This window comes from Podarcis filfolensis, assembly GCF_964270895.1.
Source record: "Podarcis filfolensis genome assembly, chromosome: 1".
NCBI classification, from domain to species: domain Eukaryota; kingdom Metazoa; phylum Chordata; class Lepidosauria; order Squamata; family Lacertidae; genus Podarcis; species Podarcis filfolensis.
Genome location: NC_139604.1, coordinates 88,533,735 through 88,545,800, shown reverse-complemented (window position 1 = coordinate 88,545,800; position 12,066 = coordinate 88,533,735). Strand labels below are relative to the sequence as shown.

Below are 12,066 nucleotides of genomic sequence, written 5' to 3'. Positions count from 1 at the left end.
CAGCAGCTTCTCGCCGTTCAACCCAGCATCTGGAGACTGGGAAGCGTACGCCTCCCATTTCACCTTCCTCCTAGAAGCCAAAGGGGTCACCGAGGAAGAAGACGCCAAGAAGAGGGCAATATTCTTCAGCGTCTGCGGAGAAGAGACGTTTGAAATCGCCCGGGCTCTCCTTGTGCCTGAAGACGTTGCTACTGTTCCATACAAAACAATAATGGAACAGCTGAAGGGGCACTTTTCGCCACAGCCCTCAGTGGTGGCTCGTCAAAATGTCTTCTATGCAAAGCGGCAAGCCCCTGGGGAAACCATAACCAGAACAATGCAGCAGTATGATTGGTTGGCAGGAACCACCCAATCATGCTCCAGATAGAAGTGAATCCACAATCTGATTGGCTTACAGTAGAATTCCGGAATTAGCCAATCATGTGCAGCCCATTGTGTAAATAATGTATATAAAGCAGATGCTTTGAGGGGACATTCATTCATTCCTCCTCACCACTATGAGCTGAATAAAGAGCATGAAATCACTTTGCGACTCTGAGTATATTTCACCTGACCACTGGTCCTGTTAGCTAGGGATGATGGGACTTGTAGCCCCGAAACATCTGAAGGGCTGAGTTTGCCTATGCCTGCTCTTGAGGATACAAACAGGCAGGACTGGCCCTACAATGAGGCAGATGCCAGAGCTGCCACAGGCAACAGATGCTGAGCTGCAGGAAGTGGACAAAGCTGTGAGGGGCATGTGGCTGCCCTATACTCACTACACTAGCCTGCTGCCCTCAAGTGCAGTGGAGGATACTGCTAATTCACCAGTAATAGAGCAACATTCAACTACCAGTCCAATTGGCTTCTGCATGTGCCTTGGGGGGAGGGCACCATCTTGTCCTGCAACTCAGGCAGCAAAATGTCTTGAGCCAGCCCTGATAGCAGGGGAGTCTGTGCAATTGTCCTCCCCACTGTGTCTCATTAGCATCCAGTGTTTGCAGTCAACAGGAATACACAGGGTTTAAGGCCCACAGATCTGATTATATAGTACTAGCAGGGAGAGAGCGAGAGGGGTTTTCCCTATTCGTTCCCTGTGGCCAATCAAGATACACAAAAGCCTAGTGAAGAGGGCTGAGAGTGCAGAGGAATCACAAAAGAGATTGCCTTGTACCTTTTGAGGGAGCACTGCTCTTGCATTCATAAAGGTCACATCACCCCACATACTTCAGTGATGCCAACCACCTAGTTCAGGGTATTTGTTAAAGTTCCCATCCCTGGCTGGGTTCCAAGCAGTTCCATTCCTTGGTTATCTTTCTTTTCTTCTGAATGCATCCATAGTCGCAGCAGCTGGGCTTGATCTTGACTTTCGGTGATATATGATGCCTGACATCACTTGCATAGCATTTGCCCAGCAACCTGCTGACTCCAAGAAAGGTGCAGCAGGGAGTGCTCTGGTATGCGAGGACATCATGTACTACATGCCGTCCAATACCAGACACACAATATATTGTATAAAACTAATCTGCTAACAAGCACATTCTCCTTTCCTATGGCCTGCCAACTCCTACACCTTTGCCTCTCATTAGTTATCCCCTTGCGTAACCAGGACCAGCCACACAATAGAAATTGATTTATTTATCATTCATCTGTTTCAGTTTTAAGCTGCCCAACATAGATTAAGATATCCGCATATTTGGCAAAATAGTAGGCTTTCAGTACACAACTATAGAACAGTAATGAAGTCAACATTAATAAACAGCAATCAAAGCTGCTGTAATATTGGTACTGTGCCAGCCTATTAAGGCTTCCATTAAGGTTGGTCTGGAATCATAGAACCGTAGAGATGAAAGGGGTCCTAATGGTCATCTAGTCCAAACTCCTGCAATGCAGGAATCTAAGCTAGATCATACATGACAGATGGCCTTCCAACCTCTGCTTAAAAACCTCCAAGGGAGGAGAGTCCACCACCTTTCATGGGAGTCTGTTCCACTGTCGAAGCTGCAGCTAGTGCAGAATGATACAGCGTCTGCTATTGACATCAGTATAAAGCTGTGAAGGACTTGGGACCAACGTACCTTCAAAAACACTATACTTTGTTATATCCTGCCTGGTCACTTAATCTTGGTGTGTGTGGAGGGTTGGGAAGAAAATCTTAGTATTGCTGAATGTGCCCAAGGTTTGCCCTATGCCCAGGGTCTTTATTGTGTTGGCACCTGCCCTTTGGAATGTACTTCCAAAGAACAGGCAGATACAGTATTGGCCTGTGGGCACCTTCTTAAAATTTGTCTGTTCACCCAGCCTTTTTTCTGAGTGGGTGATGCATATTAATCTGATCTATTGATTTGTGATGTATTTTGTACTTGTTTTATAAACGCATTTTTATTGTTGATCTTATGCTGTTCACCATATTTTTTCCTAAATGTTGGTGGTACAGTATATAATTTTTGGTATATAATTTTTTTATAAATTAAAATATATAAATTTATGCAGAATTGTGAGACTTGCTTCTTGAAATGCCAGAGCCACTTATTTGAAAGCCTGGCACTCAGTTGTCTCTCCAGCTTGGGCATGCTGGGCTGGTGTTTGAGGCTCTTTTGGTGAGCATCCTTGCCTGTTGCTGGACTCAGGGTTACAAGCTGCAGGGCTCAGTTGGCAGTGCATAAGACTAAATTTTAGGGTTGTGGGTTCAAGTCCTACACTGGGCAAAAAATTCTGGTCCCTTTCGAGTCTACAATTCAATAATTCTATGATCTCGTTCCAGGGATCCCTGGCATTGTGGGCTTGGGGGTCTCCCATTCAGTGGTGATGCTCAGTGCCTCCTCTGTTGATACAACAGATATTGGTCTGTGCATTGCGGTTACTGCTGGAATCTAAGACTGTGGCAATATGACTGACACTAATATTTTCATATGAAATACATCCATTTCTGAACTTTTCATTTTGGTGGCTCTCCAAGAGGTGGTGCATCTCTGAAAGGGTCTGCATTCAGAAGAAAAGTCAATGAGCATCACATGAAAGAAGCATGAGGGGTGATTGGGCCATACAAAATGAAGACAAATATGCTTCATAAAGAACATGAAAAGTTTTGAAGGTAGGAGAATACACTGCTTTCTGACAGCTATACTTTTTGGCATAAACATTCCCTAGATGAGCAGAGAACAATGGAGATATAATAAATGCCTCTCAAGTCCTGGACATTTTTTAATTGTTGCCAGGCTCAGAGGTTATTTTCTTTCTTTTTTTCTCAAAAATCCCTTTGCGAAATCCTTAGGCACTTCAGCACTGGTTATTTATTACAATACATTTGCCACCATGCATAATGATTAACATAATTGGAAAGCTCAGTGCCTCACAGTCTGTTGTCTGCCAGGTGTTGTTGTCTGTAGAGCTAGGAATCACTGGGGAAGGGAATGCTTCCCTGAGTGTAAAATGGCAACTATGCCAGTACTAAACTCAACTCTGTCTAGACGCCATCGTTACTCAAAGCCTGCCAAATATTTTATGTGCTGTTATTTCTGGTTTTCTATTTGTGCTTGTTTGTATAGATTCTGCTTACCTATTTTTCTTTTCCACTCCCAAGTTTCAGCAGACTCCTGTAGCCAACAGGGTTTAACCTTCTGCTCATTAGCTGACAATGAGGCCATAAGGAGAACCATCTTGGATCAGACCAAATGCCTATTCAGCACCATCTTTCACCTAGTACCCAGACAGGGGCCTCTTGGGAAGCCCACAAGCAACACCCAACAGGCCTCTCCTCTTTTTTATAAATTAATTTTTCATTTTTTCATTTTATAAATATTGTAACAAAAATAAATTCACATAAGCATTTTAAAAAAACAAATATTTAATATTTAAGGCAAACGTCAACCAGCTTATATCCACATACATCAGCCTACTTCTGCCTTGCAGCATCCATCAGCTTCTGAATGTGAATTCCACCAACTTCCACCCACCAACATCTGTCAGCATCCATTAGGTCCATTACTAGACATCAGCCAGCTTCTGAATATGGATATCAGCAGCCTTCAAGACACCATCCCGTTCAGCAAGCAAACGTGCCTTATTATCTATCCATAGCATTCTGCTGGCAGCTGATCGCCTCCTTCCATTTGCCAGTTCGCCTCCTCCAAATAGAATAAACCTGTGCAATGCTGAATATCACAGCCATTGCAAGCTGTGTTCTACTCAAGTGCTTTGTGACATCACAAGCAGTCTACAGGCAATGGCAACAATTGCAGAGGCATCATCTTCATCTCTTCAGACCTCACAATTGTGGGCACCCCCTACAGTGATTTAACTATGTTACTGTTTATTGTGGAAAAAGTTGTAGCACACTCTCTTCATCTATACTTATCATGGGCAGGGGAACATCGTAGGGGATCTTTTGCAGCATAAGGCCTGCATTCCTTTGTAGGGGAACATCCAGGGGCTGTATGCCAGTGTTGGACACGGTCACAGGCATAGAAGTGGAACAACAAATGTGACTCTTATCTTTGTACCATGGGCTCCATTCCAGCTATGCAAAAGCCTTAAGTTTCTATGGCCTCCCATCACTCAACCCAGCTAAGCAAGAAGCACCAATCAAAGTTCAAGGATACTTTCCAGGCCAAAGTACTCAAGAGTACAGAGCGAGGCTGATGAGAGGCATGGCATAGGGAACATCCTGAGAATCAGAGAGAGTAGCCTGAAGGACCGCGTCTGGCCCACAGGGTAGAGCTTCCCTACTTCTGCATTAAAATAAATAATAACTGTAGCTTGTTGGGGGTGCTGAGAGTTGTTAGAAGACCCATTTTCCCTTCACACAGCTACATTTCCCAGAGTTCCCTGGGAAGAGAGATTGATTGTTAAGCCACTCTAAGAATTGTAGCTCTGTTAGGGGTAGAGAGGTCTCCTCGCAATTCTCAGCACTCTCAATAAACTACAGTTCCAAATATTCTTCAGCAGGGGAAGCAATGAATGTTCAAAGTTGTGTAATACAGCTTTAAACGTATGGTGTGACCTGCATGTTGTGTTATCATGAATTATATCACAATTGACATAATAACACTATTGTGCATTTTCTCCTGTAGAGGGTAGTAACACACAATGTTTGCATGTTCCACACCTGCCTTCTGTTCCTGAACCGCTTCACTGCCCTGTGTGACAGTTCTTAGGAAAGGAAAAGTAATATGCTGGGTTTGGTCATCCTAAGACCTACTCATTTGGAGAAATACGGTACCTCCAAATGACTCTACCCCCTTGAAAATATATGGGAGAGCAACAAGAACAACAACAACAGGGTATTTAGTTTCCAATGCCTTTGTGACATAACATCACCCGCCAATATGCTAGTGCATATGGGAAGACTGAGTGAGACCATACTGATAATACTAGCTCAGTATTGCTTCCCCTGATTGACAGAGGCATTCCTGAGTTCTGGACAGGGGATTTTCTGAGCCCTATTCTGGATATGCTAGAGACTGATGCTGGAATCCTCTGTATGCAAAGCATGTGCTCTGCAACTGAATTTTGGCCATTCCTTATTCCTCTTTTAATCGTATTATTTCACCATAACACTGAACAGTGACAAATATTCAACTACTGCTGGTTCAAAAGATAGCCAAGCAACCAACAAGTTCTCTACAGTGGCATTAGATGATGCTGACTAGATAGATAGATAGATAGATAGATAGATAGATAGATAGATAGACAGACAGACAGACAGACAGACAGGCAGGCAGGCAGGCAGGCAGGCAGGCAGGCAGATAATTACATTTATATCCCACCTTTCCTCGAGGGGGTGTTCATGGTTTCCTGCCCATTCTGTCCTCACAACAACCCTGTGAAGTAGATCAGGATTGGCCCAATGTCACCTGGCAAACTTCATGGCTGAGAGGTGTTTTTTTTTTTTTAATCCTGGTCTCCTAAAGTCCTAGTCCAACGCTAACCATTGCACCAAGCTGGCTCTGAGGCAAAAGCTCACAGGGGAACAAAGCCAGGTTGTTAACCTCCCTCCTCTGTGACTCTCATTATTTAAGCTTTCCTGTGGAACTCACTTGCCTGATCGGCCTTTGGCCACTTTTGCATGAGTATGGGTCAACAGTGAGTTAGAAATAGGCGCTAATAAATAAATATGCTGGTAGGTGAGGAAGAACCAAACAAGGATACAAACATGTGTCTGAAGGGCTGTGGATAGAAGACACAGGGTGCCATGTTTTGCTTGCCGGACCTGGAAAATTAGAGTCAGGACTTGTGGAAAGACAGTGGGGCAAATAAGCAGGAACCAGCACAACTGCTGCTTGGGCATGGACCAAAAGAAATATTCCCAAGCAAACACCTCATTTAGTCAGGACAGGGCTAAAACAGTAATAATTTAAATAGCCTTCATGATTTCTAACTGCTTGATTTAGCAGGTAAATTGACTTTATCTTGTAAACAGAATCCACTAGGAATCCTTATGCTAAGTAATATATAAAAGTACCCTTGATAGCTCTGGTTTATGTAGTTAACTCATTGGTTGCTGCTTATACCAGACTAACTGCACAATTCTAAACATGCTTATTACACAGAAGTAAGTCCCTTGGACTTATCTCTGTAAGTAAGGCTATGTACACAGCCCTCACAACTGTGTTCGAGTCACATTTGCACACTCTTGTACACACCAAATAGGGGGTGGGGAGGTTGAACCTGATGTACATTACCTGTTTGGTTTCCCTGCCCCTGCAACCCCTGTCATTTGCACAAGGACAATGGCTGTCTCAAATGCACACACCTCAGCTTAACTGTGAAGTGAATGTGCCTTAGGTTTTCCCTTCATATTGAAGTTAGTTTAAGGGAAAAACACATCAAACAATAGTATTTTTCAAGACACTACGGGCCAGCTCTCTGTTGTGGATAACGTCGTGTGTACACAGATTCAAACACCAGCATGCACCAGAGCCAGAGTAAATGGTAATGTGTGCACAGTCTGAATGCATTTATGATTGCAGCGAAGACTGAGTTGTTCCCTATGTGATGTGGTGTGGTTGCATCACGCCAAGCACTACCAGTGTGGCTAAGATCGACTTTCCTTTTATAACTTAGACATGTATAGATCATATAGATAACTAAGACCACTTGCGTATTATTATGCCAACACATGCGGAAAGGGCACAATTCGTTGCTGGATATTGTGTGCTACAGTGTTTGCGCCAAAATGTCTTGGCTTTCCTTCCCCCCAACTCCTCCTCCCACAAAACCTTTTCATCTTCTGACTTTTTAAAAAATCACAATCAATCATGATTCTGGAACCCAGCTGCTTAAAAAAATTCTCTTTCAAATTCCTTATTTTATTTTTTAAAATCAAATTTAGGATTTGTGTATTGTGTTGTTTAATGTTGTGTAGGGGTATGTACATGGGTGTAGCGGGGGGGGGAAGCTGCAGCTGCCCCCCATCAATAAAAATCAATAAAAATACATAGCTAACTGAGGTTCTGTCCCCCCCCCCCAACAAAAATCCTGGTTACTTTACGCCCATTTGTATGTAGCTTTCTGGAAGAGAATGAATGCATCTAGAGTGAGTATTTCTTCTCTGGGACAATGCCTGGCCAAGCTGAAATGAAAGAAAACGTGACAAGAGTGCTTGTCAGTACAAAAGAAGGCCATTTCCCACACAGACACACAAAAGATCACAGAGGAATCCTGTGGGTGGGAAGTCAGTTCCCTGCTGTTTTATTTTGGAGGGGAGGCAGCCTAACCTGATCTTATTGTCAGGCAAGGGGTTAAAAGTGTAGTGCCGATGATGTCAGTTCCTGTGCTTCTTTGGAGGGCTGGCTGCGCTATTTGAGCCAGGCTCTCCCGCTTGAAGGAAAAGAGGGAGAAAAGAGGCAGAGAACGGGGAAAGGCTGAATGGGACTCGAGCGTAGCTGTTGTGTGCATGACTTTCGTGAGATCCTCTCCCCCTCAGGGTAGCAGCAGCCCTCGTTCGCCTCGCAGGCTGGAGGTGAGCGGCAGAAGGATGGCAACACTCTGTTCCTGAACACAATATAACCTTGTTCTGACCAAGAACAATACAAGGTCAGTCGCAACTTGGGGCGGGAGGGGGGGGGGAGGCTTCTGCTATCTTGGCTCTTTGCTTCCAGTGCCCGGCTTGCCTCAGCCCTCCCTCCTCCTCCTGCTAGAGCAGCCTGCCCAAGGTGAGAGACTGTGTGAGGCTGGGGGTGTGCGGGGCGATCTTTGCTTTTTCTTGTTATTTCCAAAACTGATTTAAGCAGGGTTCAAAACTGTAGGGCAGAAAGGGATGATTGCTATAACATGTCTGTACTGTGTACTGGAAATCACTACCTGTGGTGTTGTATTACTTTGATACCTTCTTTCATTTAAAATTGCTAGGAGAGAAAGGAGTAGGTAAATGTCCTCTTTTATGGAATGTGTTATCTTATTATTACAGATGACTTGGTGTGAACTGGTTATGACTGATGTAATGAATGGGTGGTGTAAACTAGCAGCCTTAACCATTGCCATCTCTGGCAAATAGTAAACAGTTTGGGGCTTCAATTCTAGACACGTTCAGGTTAGAGAAACAAGCCCCATTGAACTCCGAGGGTCTTACTTCTGCATAAACATATTTAGGATTGTGCTGTTGGTATTTTAAAAACAGCTGGCACAGAGAATTGGTACATTAACCAGGACTATCAAGGGTACTTTCATTTACTGCCTAAGATGGGTATTGTCTAGGGTGGAAGGATGGAGTTTACAAGAGAAATGTAACTCTATGGTCACTTTACCTGCTAAATTAAGCAGTTAAGATTCTCCTGAGGACTATTTGTTTAAACTTTAAATGATTACCATGTTAGCCTTATCTCTGGGTGGCTTACAAAATTGATAAATTCAACATCAATTAAGTAGAATAAAATATACACAAGTAGCATTAAAGCAGCAGAAAGATAAAACTACAGTAAAAAGAATTCCAGTTTTAAAAAGTGCTTTGTGCTTTTACCTGAAATTTAAAATGAGACACATTGATGATTCATCTCCATGGGAACCTCATTCCATAACTGTGAGGCTACAACTGAAAAGGCCTTGTTCCTTCCCACAATTGATTTAGGCGCTTTTATAAATGGGATGCAAAGCACGGTGCGTTTTATGAATCTTAAAAAGCAAAAGAACAACAAATGGGATATGTGCTTAATTTAGGGAGTGGCTCTCTCTGAGATATGCAGGTGCAAACCATAAGATGCGGTGCTTATACAATACTATTACAATGGAATGGTGATTGTGCCACCATCTTGCCTGGTTAGGCACACATGCACAGTTGTTAAAGTGTAGTGTCCTCCGTTTGTTTCACCAACAAAACCTTTAGAACAGCAGTTATCATATTAAATACCATGTCCATACTAGCTCCCATGGGGTTCATGGGGTGTCAGGATAGTACCTCTGGTAGGGAACACATCGTGTTCCTTCTGGGGTAGTTTGTCCACCTTTGGTTCCCATGGATGCCGACAATAACTAGCTCCCAAAAGAGCCTGTACTAAACTCATTGGGTTATACCCAACTTTAGTCATACTCAGACTAAAGCCATTGAAATCAATGGACAAGTAGCTTCTGTCCATTAATTTTAATCGGTATGCTTTGAGTATGATGGATTAGTTGGATATCACCCCCTGAGACTAGGCAAGATTTAAAACTGGCAAAACTCTCATTGAGCAGAACAGTCTTAACAGGAGCTTGAAAGTGATCTCCTTGTGAATTTCCCACCTTCGCTTTCTTTCATAATTACAAATATATAATGCTATTTGTAATGGAATAACCCACGCAAAAGTGAGTATCAGTATGGTAGTGCTTTCCACCAGCTGCATACAGTTTGAGATGAAACCAGATAATATAGATATGAAACTTCTGAAGTGGTAAAGTGAAGTGCAGTCCTAAAATGTCTGTTATCCCAGCTAAATGTGTATAGCATTGCAGTCTTAATTTGAGATGGCAAATGAGCACAGGTGGCGGGAAACTGTCTTTAGTCTTGCACCTTGGTGCAAGTATATATGAAACACCAGGACTGCAATATCTAATGAATTAGAAACATTTTAATTGACAAAAAGATACAGTAGTGCAGGTCAGGTCAGACCAAGACAGAATAGTGTGGTCCTATGTACTTCCCTTGATCTGGACACTATATATCTGTTGTTGCAACCTAGAATTGAAATTGGCTACCCCCTAAAACTAATATGATTATTCAACTAAGATTTCTTTACTTGGATGGCAGCCCTATGTAATGCATGTGTTTGTAAAGAAATGTAATTGCATTAATATGTATTTCACATGACACATATATCTTAAAAATGCTATGTTGATTAGTTTGTATACCTTTGACATAATGAGAAGTGAAAAAAGAAAAGATAAATAGTTAGGTTCTGCTCTATAATGGTTATGTTAGATGCAAAACCAACATTTTTGGGTAAATAAACTGTGTTTTTAAAAAGGCATATGTGAAACAGTATAGACATGTTTTCTCCAGAAAACTGCATGTACTACCATTATAACCTCTAAGATCAAGCCTTAATGCTGAATCCTTGATTACATTTTTTGCATTCCTCTCTGGATAGATGCATTCATAGTGGATATCATAAGATTGTCTGCAAATGGCACAATACACCTACTAATCTAGTACTGCAAAGTGATTTATTATTGCAAAATGGGTGGTAGGCTTTTGATTATGATGAATACAATTTGTTCTGAGCTCTTGTAACTTTTTTAAAAAAACAAGCAGATAGAAGAAAGAGGTCAAATTCAGTGTTTTGTTCCCCCCCCCCCCCCAATCATTACAAGGATTTCTGTACAAGTTTATCTCTTGATACAAGCAAGGACTCAGCTGGCTTTATGCTGTGTCTTTCACCTCAAGCCTGTTCTCCCATGAGAAAAGAATGCTGTCCATGACTTCATTATAAGTAATAGATCCAATGTTGCCTTCCTACAATAAGGCACCATGTTCTGCTTAACAAAAGGCCTTGGTAGCTGGGTACGTAACTAGGGGCTAACTCTTTAGCTTTTTGGCCTTGATATGGAATTTTACTGCAGCTATGCCTGTTAGGCTTTTCCCTATTGATATATATATAACAGAAACTTGCTCAGTAGCTGGTGGTGGGGTGGGCACTTGCGGAGGAACGGGGTTGTGGAGGCAGCGGACCGCCCCCGGCACCACTATTCCGGTAGAGTGCCATTGTGGCGGCCCCCCCCCCTCACGCGCCGCACACCCCCATGTGCACCAGGCACCATGCCCCCACAGACGGCGCCCCACGCCCCCAGAACGCATGCCACGCCCCTGTGGGCGGCTCACCACGCCCTCGCAGGCAGCATGCCACGCCCCTGGGATGTGCGCCACACCCCCAGGATCACCAGCCATGCCCCCGCCAATTCTCTGCCCCCCGGTAGCGGAGCATGCAGCTTCACTGCTGGGAGTGGGGTGCCACTGCTCACCTGACTGCTGGTTAGTTCTGTTGCTATGGCTTTTTGAGAAGTAGATGGGAAGAGAGGAGGCTGCAGCAAGGTTTGTGCGGTACAGATGCAGGAGCAGAACCAACTGAGTGCCTCCTTCCAGTGTGTTTCCACCCTGCCATCTTCTCTGCCAGCTTACCCTTCACCCTCTGCCACTCAGTGAACAGCAGTGATGTGACTGACCAGAGGCCATGTGAGCAGGGGTGACCCTCCATACTGTCCGATACTGATCTTTCCATATTGCAGTGAAAGAAGTAATACCATTGTTGCTTTAACTTACTTTTGTCTTGGATGCCTGGACAGTACAATTTTCATTATTCTGCAGTGTTTAGTATGTGTGTTCCATTTCAATAGAAAGATAATGGAGTGGCAGACCTGAAAATTAAATGGAGGTGGGGAGGGGCTCTCCCTTGCTGGAGTGTTTGCTGGACAGCAATCCACTGGCGATGTTTCTCTAGCTCTGGATGTCCTTCATTGAACAGAGGGTTGTACTAGGTAGCCTACAAGGCCCCCTCCAACTCCACAAATCTATGAAGATGCATATTATATAGGCAAGTTTCTTCCTCACCATCTCCTATCCTTGGCATGTCAGGTTTGACAAGATGGGAGTGCAGAGAACCAAACTGGAAATGTATC

The 12,066-nt window shown here is 43.5% G+C and overlaps 1 protein-coding gene across 6 annotated transcripts in view; it reads left to right on the top strand.

Annotated features, from left to right (window-relative positions):
- The first annotated feature begins 7,747 nt into the window (after positions 1–7,747).
- PLEKHH1 (pleckstrin homology, MyTH4 and FERM domain containing H1) overlaps positions 7,748–12,066 on the top strand; it is a 44,501-nt gene continuing 40,182 nt past the window's right edge. For 4 of the 6 annotated variants that reach the window (XM_083604150.1, XM_083604148.1, XM_083604147.1 and 1 more), the window contains exon 1: positions 7,748–8,016. The gene's annotated coding sequence lies outside the window, so the exon portion shown is untranslated. Of the gene's footprint in view, positions 8,017–8,057; positions 8,136–12,066 lie in introns of those variants that run through there. The other 2 variants (XM_083604149.1, XM_083604146.1) reach the window with 2 other exon arrangements.